This window comes from Notamacropus eugenii, chromosome 1, assembly GCF_028372415.1.
Source record: "Notamacropus eugenii isolate mMacEug1 chromosome 1, mMacEug1.pri_v2, whole genome shotgun sequence".
Classification (NCBI taxonomy): domain Eukaryota; kingdom Metazoa; phylum Chordata; class Mammalia; order Diprotodontia; family Macropodidae; genus Notamacropus; species Notamacropus eugenii.
This window is the reverse complement of record NC_092872.1, coordinates 602,875,415-602,889,571: the sequence shown is the minus strand read 5'-3', so window position 1 is coordinate 602,889,571 and position 14,157 is coordinate 602,875,415. Positions and strand designations below refer to the sequence as shown.

Here is a 14,157-nt window from a genome sequence, read left to right as displayed (position 1 = left end):
GGTATTCGAGGGGAAGAGGCGGAATATTATAAGCCCAGAAAACAGCGTTTAGAAAGCCATGGATGGGGAAGATAGAAAATCGTCTGGTTTGTTTGGATCAAAGACTCCCTTAAAAACATGGTAATGGATAATAAGCCTGGAAAAGAAGGTCACAAAGGATTTTAAAGCCAGAGGGGCGGTTTATATTTGTATTTGAAGCAATGTAGAAATGTTGGAGTCTTAAGCAGTGCAGAGACATGGTCTGGTCGGTGCTTTAGGCAAATCATTTTGGCAGTTTTGTGGAGGATGAATTAGAGAGGAGAGAGTCTGGCAAACCAATTACGAGGCATCTGCAATAGTTCAGGGGAGAGGTAATAAAGGCTTGAACTAGGCAGAGAAGAGGACAGGGAAGAATGAGCTAGATGAATTTTCCTGGGAATGTTTGATTTAAGCAAATAGCCTATGAGATAAGAGGGAGGGTTCTCTCACCTCCCGGAGGCTCTAGAAAGTGTGTTATTCATCCTCTAGAGTTTGACAGGTAGGGCCTTCTGTTCATTCTTACTAGTGGGCGGAAGGAGCTAAGGAATGACACAGGGAGTGTGGGCAGACATTCAGGAGTGACTCCTCCATCTTCGTCTCCCAATCTGCTGTAGAAGGATATTTCAGAGGATGGCCAAGAATTCCTGGGGAGGTCGGGCCTAACCAATGGGAGCTAGACCAGAAGACGGGAGGCCAGCTGTCTTGTCTGCGGTGCTCTCTGCCTCGGCAACTCAAAGTAATCACGAACACTGAAAACAGCCCTCTGTTTGCGGCTGCTGGTGAGTCTACTGTCCTCAATTTGCTTCTTTTCCCTTTATACCTCTCCCTTGCTCTCTGGCTATGTGCCCAACTTCTCAGAAGAAGTAAGAGTTAGTTGAAAGAAATAGATTTAGGCTTCTCATGAATCTCAAGATTTTTTATTATATTGTGCTTGGACCCTGTGTTCATGTTATAGCTAGCTATGTGATCTTGGGCAAGGCCTTTCTCTGGGCCTATTTCCTCATCTGTTAAATGAGGGGGTTACACTGGATCAGGGGTTCTTGTCCATGAACTTATTTATTTTCTATTTTGATAACCATATTCTAATATAATTGGTTTCTTCTGTAATACATTTATATATTTAAAAACATCATTCTGAAAAGGGGTCCATAGGCTTCATCAACTCAATTACAAATCGGTAAGCATTTATTAAATGCTTACTATGTTCCAGGCACTGTGCTAAGGACTGGGGATACAAAAAGAGGCAAACACAGTCCTTGCCCTCAGGAAGTTTATAGAGGGGAAGACAACATGCAAATAAATACATAAAAAGCAAGCTATATGCAGGATAAACAAGAACTAATTAAAAAAGAGAAAGCCCTGAAATTAAGAGGAGTGAGGGAAGGGTTCATGTAGAAGATGGGACTTTATTTAGGACTTAAAGGAAGCCAGGGAAGTCAATAGCCAAAGTGTAGGAGGAAGAGTATTCTAGGCATTGGGGACAGCCAGAGAAAATTTCTAGAGCTGAGTGACAGAGTGTCTTGTTGGTGGAGCATGAAGGAGGCCAGCATCACTGGATCAAAGACTGACAAAGGGGTCTATCACACACACACAAAAACACACTGATAACCCCTGGCCTAGATGATCTGTGAGGTTCCTTACAATTCTGACTTTCTATAAACTCTATGAACTTTAATCCCAGGCCTGGAAAATGATGCTTCCACATATAAATGAAGAGAATGCCTTGCTCTAGTGGCTAACATTCTGAGTGAGTTTCCATGCTTGAAAAGATACTACAAACTCATAATTAACTTGGTTTATTCACAGGACTGTTACACTGCATAAAAATGTGGGTGGGCAGCCAGAGCATGAGTCATATGGGTGGCATCCTACCATGACAAAAAGGAGTGGGGTGTGCCCAAATGGCTTTGTTAATAGTGGGGTAGTGCCTGATACCAACAGTCTTTATTACTGGAGGGGTTGGAAAAGATACTATTGATATACACTGCTGAGCTATTTGGGGCATAAAGAGGACTGTCTGGTGCTTTCCCTCCTTCTTGCTTTTTTCTTTATGTGTGGTTCATCATCATAGTCTTCTTTTCAGTAGCCCTAGAAAAGGCAAGAGAGGAGGAGAAAATGATTCAAGGTGGGAGATGAGACCATACTGATAAGTAATTAGAGAAGGTGGACGCCTACACAGTGTAATCTGAGGGCCCACGAGAAAGTTTGCCTGCCCCAAAATATCACTCCTTTTGGTATGAAATTATACCAGTAGAGATTCATTCTTTTGGATCAAATCACTGCTATTCTTCAAGAATTCTCTGTAAAATACAAATACACAGGATACAGTAAGCAGAATCATATATATATATATATCAGAATAACATACATAACTACATAATGTAAGAAAATATACATATATTACATAATGGAAAAGAAAACACCAAAAGAAAGCCAAACTCCAAGCAATTATAATGCTCAATCTTGGTTCCAGAGAATAAATGATGGTATATACTTCCATTCTCTGGACATAGAAGTAGGAGACTAAGGGTTCAGTGTTACAAATACTCTCAAACATGGTGACTGTATTGATTGTTTTCTTGATTTTTTATTTGTTACAAGAGATGGTTTCATGTTGGGAGGAAGTATTTCATAGAGAAATCAGGAATGCTATGTTTAGAAAAGATATAAAAACAAATCATCAATAAAACTACACTTAAAAAACAAAATACAAGGACAAAAAGCCAATATTCATGGGTATAGTCACATGTTAAACCAATGATAGAATAGAAGGAATTCATTCATTTAAAGTTATTGAGTCTCTACTATAAGCAAGGCATTATGGTAGGCCCTATAAGTAATGCAAAGATGTATTAAGATGGATTTCTGTCCTCCAGAGGCTTACAATCTAGTTAAATTATCCAAGATTGCTTTCCAAGTGACAAATGCATTTTTATTGGCATGAGGGTTAGAATTGAAATGGACCCTCTACCCCAACCCATTATTTTACGGACAAGGAAACTGAGGCCAAGAGGGACTACAAGATTTTCTGAGAATACAGCTCAATAATGAAAAAATTAGGACTAGAACCTAGGTCTCCTGACTCTACCTGCATTGAGTTTTCTATTACACCTTGCTAATCCAGAGTCTAAAGGCCTACTTCCAGAGCAGGCCAGAATAGAGCACTGTACCCTAGGCCCAGAAAGTACCACATGCTCACTGAGAAGTAATAGTGGGAGGAAATGACTACCTTACCTTGGAGTTCATGGGAGAGGAAAAACTTGATCTAATGTGTTGTGACCCTTAGATTTGGGGAAAGCAGATTTTTAAAAGCAGTAAAGATAACCTCGACTAAATTCTGTCTCCTGGTCCCTGCCAGACACCAAGAAAGGAAAAGGTCGACGCTCCTGCCACTGGCATGTAGGGTTTCACGCCACTTCATTTTAAGCCAATAGGAAGAACTGACATTTACGTGTTGCTTTAAAATCTTCAAAGCAGCTTACATTCATCTCATTTTGAATGTAAAAACAACACTGCGAAGTTGGTAATAACAGGAGTTTTCATGTCTCCCTCTTCCACCCACCCCCTTTTTTTAAGCAGAGAAGAGAGATTAAGATTTGTTTGCACATCTAGTAATATTCAGAAATAGGGTTTGGACCCAGGTCTTCCTGACTTTAAGTCCAGTACGCTGTCTGTTATATTTTTTAAATTCTGAATACCAATGAAAAACTCACAAAGGGAATGCCCCTCTTGCCACTTAGCAAGAAATATCTTCCCTCCCATTCCTCAAGGATGGCTTTAAGAGTGGTCACATGTATATTCATAGTCACTTGCGGGGGACATAGACAAAGGTAAAATTGATCAGAAAAGGCTCCTGTCCAAATTTTCTAAAAGCTAAAAGAAGGATAGTGTTCATAGATGTTTCCAAGCTAAAACAAGGATGTTGTTCACAGATGTTTCCAGGGTTGTGTAAAAAGGAAATTTACTGAAAATAACAGATTGAGCAAAGAATATTAGCAGTATATTAAAGGAAACACTTTTTCTCCTGATAAAAGATTTTGTAATGATCTCAGTTACCAAGTGGAAACATCAATAGCCCATTTCCCTATCAATTATTCATGCTGGCATAAACACTAATATCAACAAAAGCCAGATAAGTCTTTAGAGATCATTGTTCTACTTCCAAGGTGGTCTAAACACACACACACACACACACACACACAAACATACACAATTACACAAAACTAACACCTCACATTCCAAATACAGTCAATGCTCTACTTCTCTTCAGCATTGTACAGGAATGGAAAGGTCTGGTTCAAGCAAAAGCTGTGAGACCTTTTGTTGGGGAAATCATAGCAGGGATTCATGATCCATAAGGTCATCAGCCCAGATAACCTCCAAGTTTCCTTTCATGCCTATATCCTTCAAAGACATAGTCACCTCCAGATCCCAGGCTTCCTCAACTCTGGAATATCCATCAAAACATTCACCAGCTTGGCATAGCTCAGCAATCTTAAGCTGACCCAAAAGTCAGCTGCAGGAGCAGGCTTTTATACAGTTTTAAGTGGGACAAATCAGCATGAATCCTAACAGCACCAAAGAAAAGACTGATGGGAATTAAGCATTGTAAAGCAACTAATCACAGGAAAGCACCAAAAGTTGATCAGTCTCAACAGGGTAAGAAAATTCCATTTGATTAGGTATAAATGGGAAAATATCTGTGTTATGTACACATAGAAACCATTACAAAAATACAAGCTGGGATAGGGCAGAAGTAAAATTCTGAATCACAAAACAGTCACAATCTTTTGAAATCAAGTCCTAAAGGTTTCCTTGTTTCCACTATAGTGAGCTATCTTCAAAAGAAGAAAAAGGAGGAAAAGAAAGAGGAGGAGGAAGAAAAGGACCTATATGTCCAAAAATATTTATAGCAGCTCTTCATGTTGTGGCAAAGAATTGGAAATTGAGGTGATGCCCATCAACTGGGGAATGGCTAAATAAATTGTGGTATATGATTGTTATGAAACACTATTGTGCTACAAGGAATTATGAGCAGGATGGTTTGAAGAGGAGAAAGAGGAAGGAGAAGAAAAAGAATGCAAAGAAGGGGAAAAAGAAGAAAAAGACAATGCACTAGACCTCACAAAAACTAGATTGAATACAATTAGTTCTGCTTTAAAGTTTCAAGAGCATTTGAATCTTGCATGACTATGAACATCAGTTATGATGATATTACAGACATGCAGACATATCAATTCAGAGTGAGTACAATTAATAGAATGTCCATTAAATGCAAGAATACTATATATGAGGAGATATTTTTATTCGAACTATTGTCTTTTCTGTTCCTGTCACTATGATTCTAATAAATGTCCTATTTTAAATGAAAAAAATGTGACTGTTTAAGCTCATTTTTGCATTTGCTGACAGAATACATATTCTTCCATACAGATATAAAAACCTATGGACCCATGGTAGCAGGTAGCCTCTTTTCCAGAGGGACTCCATCTCTGGGATTAATGTGAGATTGAGTTCAATCCTGGGAAGCCTGATTTAGAAATGAAATGGAGTAAGGCTTTTTTTGTACCTATGGCTCATTACCAGAGCTCCAAGGGAAAATGTTTAAAATAAAGCTTAGAATGCCTCTTTCTGGCTTCCCCAAAATGAATTAACAGAGTCCCTTCTAGAAAGCTACTTGATTTACAAAGTAAATCAGGTATAAGTCAGCTATTTATTTTCTCCATCATAAAGGAAATGATGAAAACACAAAAGACTCATAAGAATGCATTAACAAACACTTAAAACATAATATTATAACTTAAAACAAGATATAATAATTCCTATTGTATTCCCATGGGAGACTGGCACTTAAAATATGAAAACATGAAACACATTGGTGGATTGTTAACAGGCTTTTCTCTTTCACCTCAGATCTGAACTGTTCAAGCAATGCACAAAAGGTACATATTTTTTTGTCAAACCAGGGCATGGCTTAGCCTTACCTTACTAGTAGTGGTCATCTTGTCCTCTAAAAATTTGTTTCAAAAGAATCTTGATACAATAATACAATTAAAGAAAATTGTCCTGAAGTATTAGAATAAGGAAGGAAAAGAGAAAAAATTCATTGATCACCACTTAAATCCTATGAGGAAAACTCATAGGAATATCATGGTCAAATTTCAAAACCCCAGCTCAAGGATAACATATTAAAAGCAACAAAAATAAAACAATTTGAATATGATGGTACCACAATTAGAATCATGAATGACCTAGAAGAGACATTAAAGAACTATAAGTATTGGAATACTATATATCAAAGAGCAAAAGAATTGGAGCTCTGGATGAAAATATAATGCACAGCAAAATTAGATATAATCATGAATGAAAGAAATGGACATTTGATCAACTCTCAGATTTTCAAGACTTTATTTTTTAAAAACTGAACTTAATAGATTTGACATACGATAACCAAGAGAAATATGAAAAGTGAAGACAGAATGAAACACAAGTTCAATCTCTCTCCACCACTATTTCAAAGTTTTACTTAAATAACCTTGAAAATGACAAGCTGCATTTTTGTACAATGGTAAAAATTTGTAGCAGTTCTTTTTGTGGTGGCAAAGAATTGGAAATTGAGGGGATGCCCATTAGTTAGGGAATGACTGAACAAATTGTGGTATATGATTGTTATGGAATACTATCTATCATGCTATAAGGAATGAAGAGCAGGACAGTTTCAGAAAAACCTGGGAAGATTTATATGAATTAATGCAGAGTGAAATGAACAGAAATAAAATAACATCATACACAGTAATAGCAATATTGCATGATGATCAACTGTAAATGACTAGCTATTCTGAACAATACAGTGATCCAAGATAATTCTGAAGGACTTATGATGAAAAATGCTATCCACCTCTAGAAAGAGAACTGATGAAGTCTGAGTACAGATTGAAGCATAATTTTTTCATTTTTTTGCTTTTTTAAAAAAACATAACTAATGTGGAAATATGTTTTACAATTGATATCACATTTCTTGTCTTCTCAATGGATAGGGAGAAAATTGAGAACTCAAAAAAAATTTTAATGTAAAAAATAAATAAATAATGTTTTGTTTTGTTTTGGTTTTTTTGTTTCAGAGATCACCTCCTACTGGGCAGCTAGCACCAGACTTAGGAGTTCTCAATCTCTTGAATTTATGTTATTCTCAAGTCTAGAATCATCCATATAAGCATTGCTATTGTCACCTATGCTCAAGGGGAGGGAAACACATAGCAGAAGAGGCAGATAGGGCTTTAAGATTCAAACTCATGTTCACCTGGATAAATATTTGTTCTTGCTGCTTTAAGAAAGCAACTATCACAGCTGAAAGGGAAGGGGGAAGTCTCATTCCCCCTCACAGGAAATTCAAAGGACAGAATATTATCATATGTTCAGAAGAGAGGAAGAAGAAATTGAGAGCAGAAGTGGTATCTCCCCTTTAATGGGAGAGTAGGAGTCTTCTTGCTAAGTGACCAATTCTTTCCAATTCTCTTTGACAAGCCAACTATATGCTGGAACCAACAGGAAACTTCTGCTTATTCCTGCCCTATATCAAGGGGCGCATCAGAATGGACCAGAGTTCAAAGTTTCCCCATTCATGAGGAGGGGAAAAAAATTCAGTTGAATGATGTTACTCACATTCAGCATTAAAACATCAAAATAACTGAAAACTAGGTTGACCTTCTCCCAAATATCCTTTATGCTATTTATCCCCCAACTTGATAGATTTTGAACTTCATTCATAGAAAGTACACCAATGGCTCATACAGTTATGCATTTACAATAACAAAGGACCCTAGAAGTCATCTAAGTCAACCACTTTATTATATAGATGAGGAATCTTATACAGAGTTCAACTGGAGATACCAACAATTCAGAAAGTCAGTGATCTACTTAGTGTCTAATTGCATCATAGGACAGGAGCTCAGAAAAGGCTAATGGCACACTTTGTGGGCTGAAAAAGTAAGTAAAGTAAGATTTCATGAATAATATGATATTGGAGGCTGATGAATAAAAGAGCTTTGCATAGGTAGGTGAAGAAAAAAAATATTCTTTCTGACAGTCTTAAGACATGTTCCAACAACTCCTTTAGTTAAATGCCACCAATGGGGCATAGGCCCATAGATGCCTCTGACAGATCTAGGTTACAGAGAAAGAAAAGAGAAAAAAATAAAGGAAGAGTAGAAGAGGATAGAGAAAACAGAAAGAAGAAAAGAACAAAAAAATGTATTTATAGTTAAAGAATTACCACTCCTAATTCAAGGAGACTAAGGGTTCTATTCAATTACCCTTTTTAATCAATAAATATTAATTATATTTTAGAATAAAATTCTAAAACATGGAACCTTTTGTACCTAGAATCATAACATTTTGGAAATCACTTCTTCCAATCTCATTTTTTTATATTTAAGGAAAGAGCACTCCAATAAATGCTTTTGATGCTGCTAAGCTACATCAGATATTAATTACCCTTTTTAGATTAATTCCTGATCCAATTATTAGATCTATCCAAAATTAGATCTATCCTGGCTATCTCAGGTAGAACCAATCACTAAAATTCTTAAGGTAGAGTCTCTTTAAAAGCAGTATAATACAGTAAAAGAGTAATGGATTTGGAGACAAAGGACCTGGGTTCTAATTCTTTGTTATCCGCTGAGTAACTGTGGGCAAGGCCTCAGTTTCCTCATCTGTAAAATCAAGCAATCAGAGTAAATGACCTTCTGAGTTTTTTGGTGATTCTAGATCTATGTTCACATGAGAGGGTAGATGAAGTACTGGACTTGGAGTCAGGAATACCTGAGTTCAAATTCTCACTAAGATACTTACTAGTTGTATGATGGAGCAAAGTGCTAAACCTCCTAGATCTATTAGAATGAGAGGGCAAATTGAAGCTAATTCTACCAATCAACACATGAGGAAACTCCAAAAGAACATGTTTCTGAAATGTTATACCCAAAATTCAGAACTTCCATATTAAAGAAAAAGTACTGTTAGCACCCAGAATGAAATTCAAGTGCCAAGGAACCAGAGTCAGGATCACAGACCTGATAACTTCTACTATAAGAGGAAATTCTGTGCCATACCAGTTAAACTATCAGATAATTATTTTCTAGAGCTGGGAAAAATGGTATTAAAATTCAACTGGAAGAACAAAAGGTCCAGAATATCAAGGGGACTAATGAAAAGTAATGCCAGGAAAGGTGGCTTAGTGCTACCAGATCTCAAATTGTATTATAAAGCAGCAATTATCAAAACTGCTTGGTACTGGCTAAGAGACAGAAGGATAGACAAGTGGAATAGGCTAGGTACTTAACACAGTAGACAAAGAATACAGCAATCAGCGGTTTGATAAGCCCAGGGACCCCAGCTTCTGGGATAAGAACTCACTGTTTGACAAATATTGCTGGGAAAACTAGATAACAGTGTGGCAGAAACTGGGCATAGACCAATGCCTGACACTGTACACAAAAATAAAATCCAAACGGGTACACAATCTAGGCATAAAGATTAATACTACAAACAAATTGATGGAGCAAGGAATAATGTACTTATCTGATTTATGGAGAAGGGAAGAATTTTTGACTAAAAAAGAGATAGAAAGCATTATGAAGTGCAAGATGGATAATTTTGATTACATTAAACTGAAAAGTTTTTGCACAACCAAACCCAATGCAACCAAAACTAATAGGGATGTAGAAAACTGGGAAAGAATTTTTACAGCTAATATAGGGGATAAAAGCCTCATTTCTAGAATATAAAGAGAAGTGAGTGAAATGTACAAAAATACAAGTCATTCCCCAATTGATAAATGGTCAAAGGATACGAACAGGCAATTTTCAGAGGAAGAAATTAAAATTATCTACAGTCATATGAAAAAATGCTCTAAATCACTTTTGATTAGAGAGATGCAAATCAAATCAACTCTGAGGTACCACATCACACCTATCAGACTGGCTAACATGACAGAACAGGTAGATAATAATTTCTGACAAGGATGTGGGAGAATTGGAACACTAATACTTTGTTGGCGGAGCTGTGAGCTGACCCAACCATTCTGGAGAGCAATTTGGAACTACGCCCAAAGGGCTACAAAAATATGCATACCCTTTGACCCAGCAATAGCGCTTCTAGGACTGTATCCCCAAGAGATCATAAAAATGGAAAAGGGTCCTACATGTACAAAAATATTTATAGCAGCAATCTTTGTAGTGGCCAAAAACTGGAAATCAAGGAGATGCCCATCAATTGGGGAATGGCTGAATAAATTATGGTATATGAATGTAATGGAATACTATTGTGCTATAAGAAATGATGAACAGGAAGACTTCAGAGAGGCCTGGAAAGACTTATATGATCTGATGCTGAGTAAAAGGAGCAGAATCAGGAGAACTTTGTTCTTTGTTGTGCACAGCAACAACCATAGTGTGCAAGAGTTTTTTCTCTTAGACTTGGAACTTCATTGCAATGGAAGGACTTAAAAAAAATTCCCACTGGACTTCTAAGGCAAAATGCTTTCCACATTCAGAGAAGGAACTATGGAATTCAATCGCAGAACGTAGCAGATCATTTTGTGAGTGAGTATGTGTGTGTGTGTGTGTGTGTGTGTGTGTATTGCCTTTTGGTTTGTTAGATGATTTCTCCCACTCATTTTAATTCTTCTACACAGCATGACTATAGTGAAAATGTATTTAATAGGAATGTATGTGTAGAACCTATACAAAACTGTATGCCACCTCGGGGAAGGAGGACAGAGGTAGGGGAGAGGGAGGGAAAAATAATAATCTAAGTTATATGGTAGTGATTGAAGAACACTGAAAATAAATAAAATTAATTTTAAGAAAAAGAGGAGATTCTGGAATATAATATTCCAAAGGGAAAATTATATAGGCTTATAAACCAAGAGTAACTTATTCAGCAAAGCTGAATATAATCCTTGGGCAGGGGGGGCAATAGACCTTTGATGAAATGGAGCACTTTCCAAGCATTTCTGCTGAAAAGACCAGAGCTGCATAGGAACTTTGAAATACAAACATTTAAGAATCAATAGAAACCAAGAAAAGGGACATTTATTTGAATAAATGGAAGATTTTGTGATGTAGTGCTAACATTCTAATAGAGGGAAAAAGAAACAAGAACCCCTTCAGAACTTCACTGTCTTCAAACAGTATTGAAGGAATTAAAGAAGAAAAAGTAGAGGTGGTAGGTGAAGTAGGACTGGCTTTATTCTAAGTGTTTGAAGAAAGAAAAGGGAAAATAAAAAGAGGAATATACTTGTGTAGAAGAGAAGACATAGAACTTGCTATTTAAGAATAATTGGGTTACATGAAAAGAATTTGAAAACATGAAGGAAGAGGTAGAGGCAGTGGGCATCAGGTGAACCTCACTCTTATCTGAAATGGTGGTTGAACACAATTTGTTGTAGAAATACATCAGACTCAACAGGGAAACATGGGGATAGGAAGGAATTAAAAGGAAGGATAATGTGAGGGACAGAAGTCACCAGCAAAACAAACCTTGAGACTTAAAAAATTCCCAATGGACTCTTGAAGCAAAATGCCTTCCACATCCAGAGAAAGAACTATGGAATTGGATCACAGAATGAAGCAGACAATTTTCTTTTGTATTATGTTTTGTTTTGTTTTATTGTTTCTCCCATTCATTTTAATTCTTCTATGCAACATGACTACGGTGAAAATGTATTTAGTAGGAATGTATGTGCTCAGGGAGGGAGTGGGGAGGGAGAGGGAAAAGAAGAGGAAGGGGAAAAAATCTAAGATATATAGGAGTGATTTTAGAACACTGAAAACAAATAAAAGAATTTAATAAAAATAAATAAAAAACAAACCTTGATTCTGAGGGGTGAAGACTAAAAGGAGAAAAAAGAAAAGAACTTGAATATAAGGGTGTGCCTCAGACAACTGGGAAATAGCAGAACAAATTATGATATATGAATGTAATCGAGTACCATTGTGCTGTAATTTTGAAATGATAAAAGAGATGATTTCAAAGAATCCTGGGTAATATGAACTGACCCAAAGGAAAGTGACCAGAACCAGGAGAACAATTTATGTAAGTGCAGCAATAATGTAAAGAAAAAAAACTTTGAAAGCCTTAAGAATTCTTTTCAAAGCACTGACCAACCATATATACCGACGACCTAAGATGCAGCATGTTACCACCTCCTGACAGAGAACTGATGGACACAACGTTCCAAGATACATAGTTTTAGACTTGGCCTCTATATGCCTATATGCATATGGTTTTACTTGTCTTTGCTTATTTATTGTGAAGGGTTTTGTTTTTTTTTTTTCAAATTTTCCCTTTCTCTTGACTTATAACTGGATAGAGAACCACAGTGATGCTGAAAGGGGGTTGGAGGAGGGGACTATAATGTCCAGAAAAGAACATAAAGCTCTGAAGGAAGCACAGAAAAGTAGGGGACAGTTTTTAAAGTGTAGAATCTCTTAGTTACTTTTAGTAATCTCAAACCACTATGAAATGGAGATTTGTGGTTTCATATGGAATTCTCATTTTGTATTCTGCTGTGTGTATAGTAATATTTTTGGAAGGGTGGGATTAAGTCAGACTTTTAAAAAAGAGGTACTTACAATAGTCTAGGCAAGAAGTGAAGAGGTATTGGATTAGGGTGAAAGAAATGAGAATTTGAGAATCTGAGAAAGAAAACCTTGGAGGAGGAGTCTTGGGGGATGATGAGAAGGTAATGAACTCAGTTTTAGATAGATAAACTTAGAGGTGACTATAGTACCAGTTCTATAAAATAATGTCCAAGATTTCAGTTCTGATACTGCAGGGGGAAAAAGGGGGTATGTCTAAAACTGAAGACATTGCAGAAAGCTTAGGGGTATTGGAGCTAGAAAATATGGCCTAGAAAAGGTGGATACCAACAGGAAGGTGATAAACCCAGACAAAGAAGGAACTGGAAATAAAGGAAATGTAAGGGATGTAGTATAGTATATGATTCCTGCTGAGCAAAGGCAGAAAGAAAGAGGAAAGAGGTAAGAAATAAGGAAGAGGTAAGAGAATAAAGGCCAAGAATGTTTAGGGGGGGAAAAAAAGACTGTCTAAAGAAATAGCATAGTTGGCTTTTGGAGATCTGAATTCAATTCGGACTTCAGATACTAACGATGTTTAACTAGAGATATGTCACAACCTGTCCCGAGCTTCACTTTCTCATCTGTAAAGTAGGAATAATGCTGCTAGCACTACCTACTTCACAGGCATGTTATAAGGAAGGTTCTTTGCAAAGGTTTAAGCACTATATAAACGTGAAGCATGAAGTCCAAATTCTGGAATGTCCAGCACTAAGCAAACACATGACTAGCTTCTAGTCATCTTTAACATACCAGTTTGTACCTACTACCCATCCACGTGGTCCCCTTCTACCGCTATTCTCCCTCCTTTCTCTGGCCCTTCCCTTCTAACCGCTTTCACTTCATGCAGTGTACACAGGTTTCCTCTAAAATCCTCATTAAGGCAACTACTGTAGATGTTACATTTGGGGGGTGGGGGCCAGGACGTCCCGGAAGTTGTCATGAAGTACCAGACTTTGTTTTTCCTTGTCCTCAAATCCTTCTGCTGGGTTCCTTTTTGATTTGCTTTATGACTTAGTGTGGGGGAAAAGTTAAGGAAATACACCTCAGAATAGAGGTGTTGGGGTTGCAAGGTGGGCACGTAACTCTTTTTTGTCCATTTAAACAAAAAACGTGAGTATGACAAAACAACTAAAACAGGAGGATAGATGCAGACTATCCCTCCGCCTTCCTCATCAATCTGACCCCAACTCCCCGCCCCATCTCTGAGTTCTCCTTCTTGCATTTTCCAGCTGCCACTACTCAAATCCTGGGAAATGGGCCCACACAAATGCCCTTGGGGACTCTAGCCCAGCCATGGGAGGCTAAATAGTTGGGGCGTCCGCAGAAGGGGTGGCGAGGACAGAGCAGTAAAAGCGAGGAGTACGAACGACAGGAGAGCTAGGAGGAGAGCGGCAGAGGAGTGGAAACCGAGTGGCGACGTCCGCGTAGCTCCGCCTCCTTGACCCGTGAGCTCAGCGCGGAATCACAGGGGAAGGAGGAGGAGCTCGCAGGAAAGAGGAGG

The 14,157-nt window shown here is 37.6% G+C and overlaps 1 long non-coding RNA gene across 1 annotated transcript; it reads left to right on the top strand.

Moving 5' to 3' along the window:
- The first annotated feature begins 628 nt into the window (after window positions 1–628).
- On the top strand, window positions 629–5,046 carry LOC140527895 (uncharacterized). The gene is made up of 2 exons (XR_011974964.1): window positions 629–797; window positions 4,849–5,046. It is a non-coding gene; the product is annotated as an uncharacterized lncRNA (long non-coding RNA).
- Window positions 5,047–14,157: the final 9,111 nt, after the last annotated feature.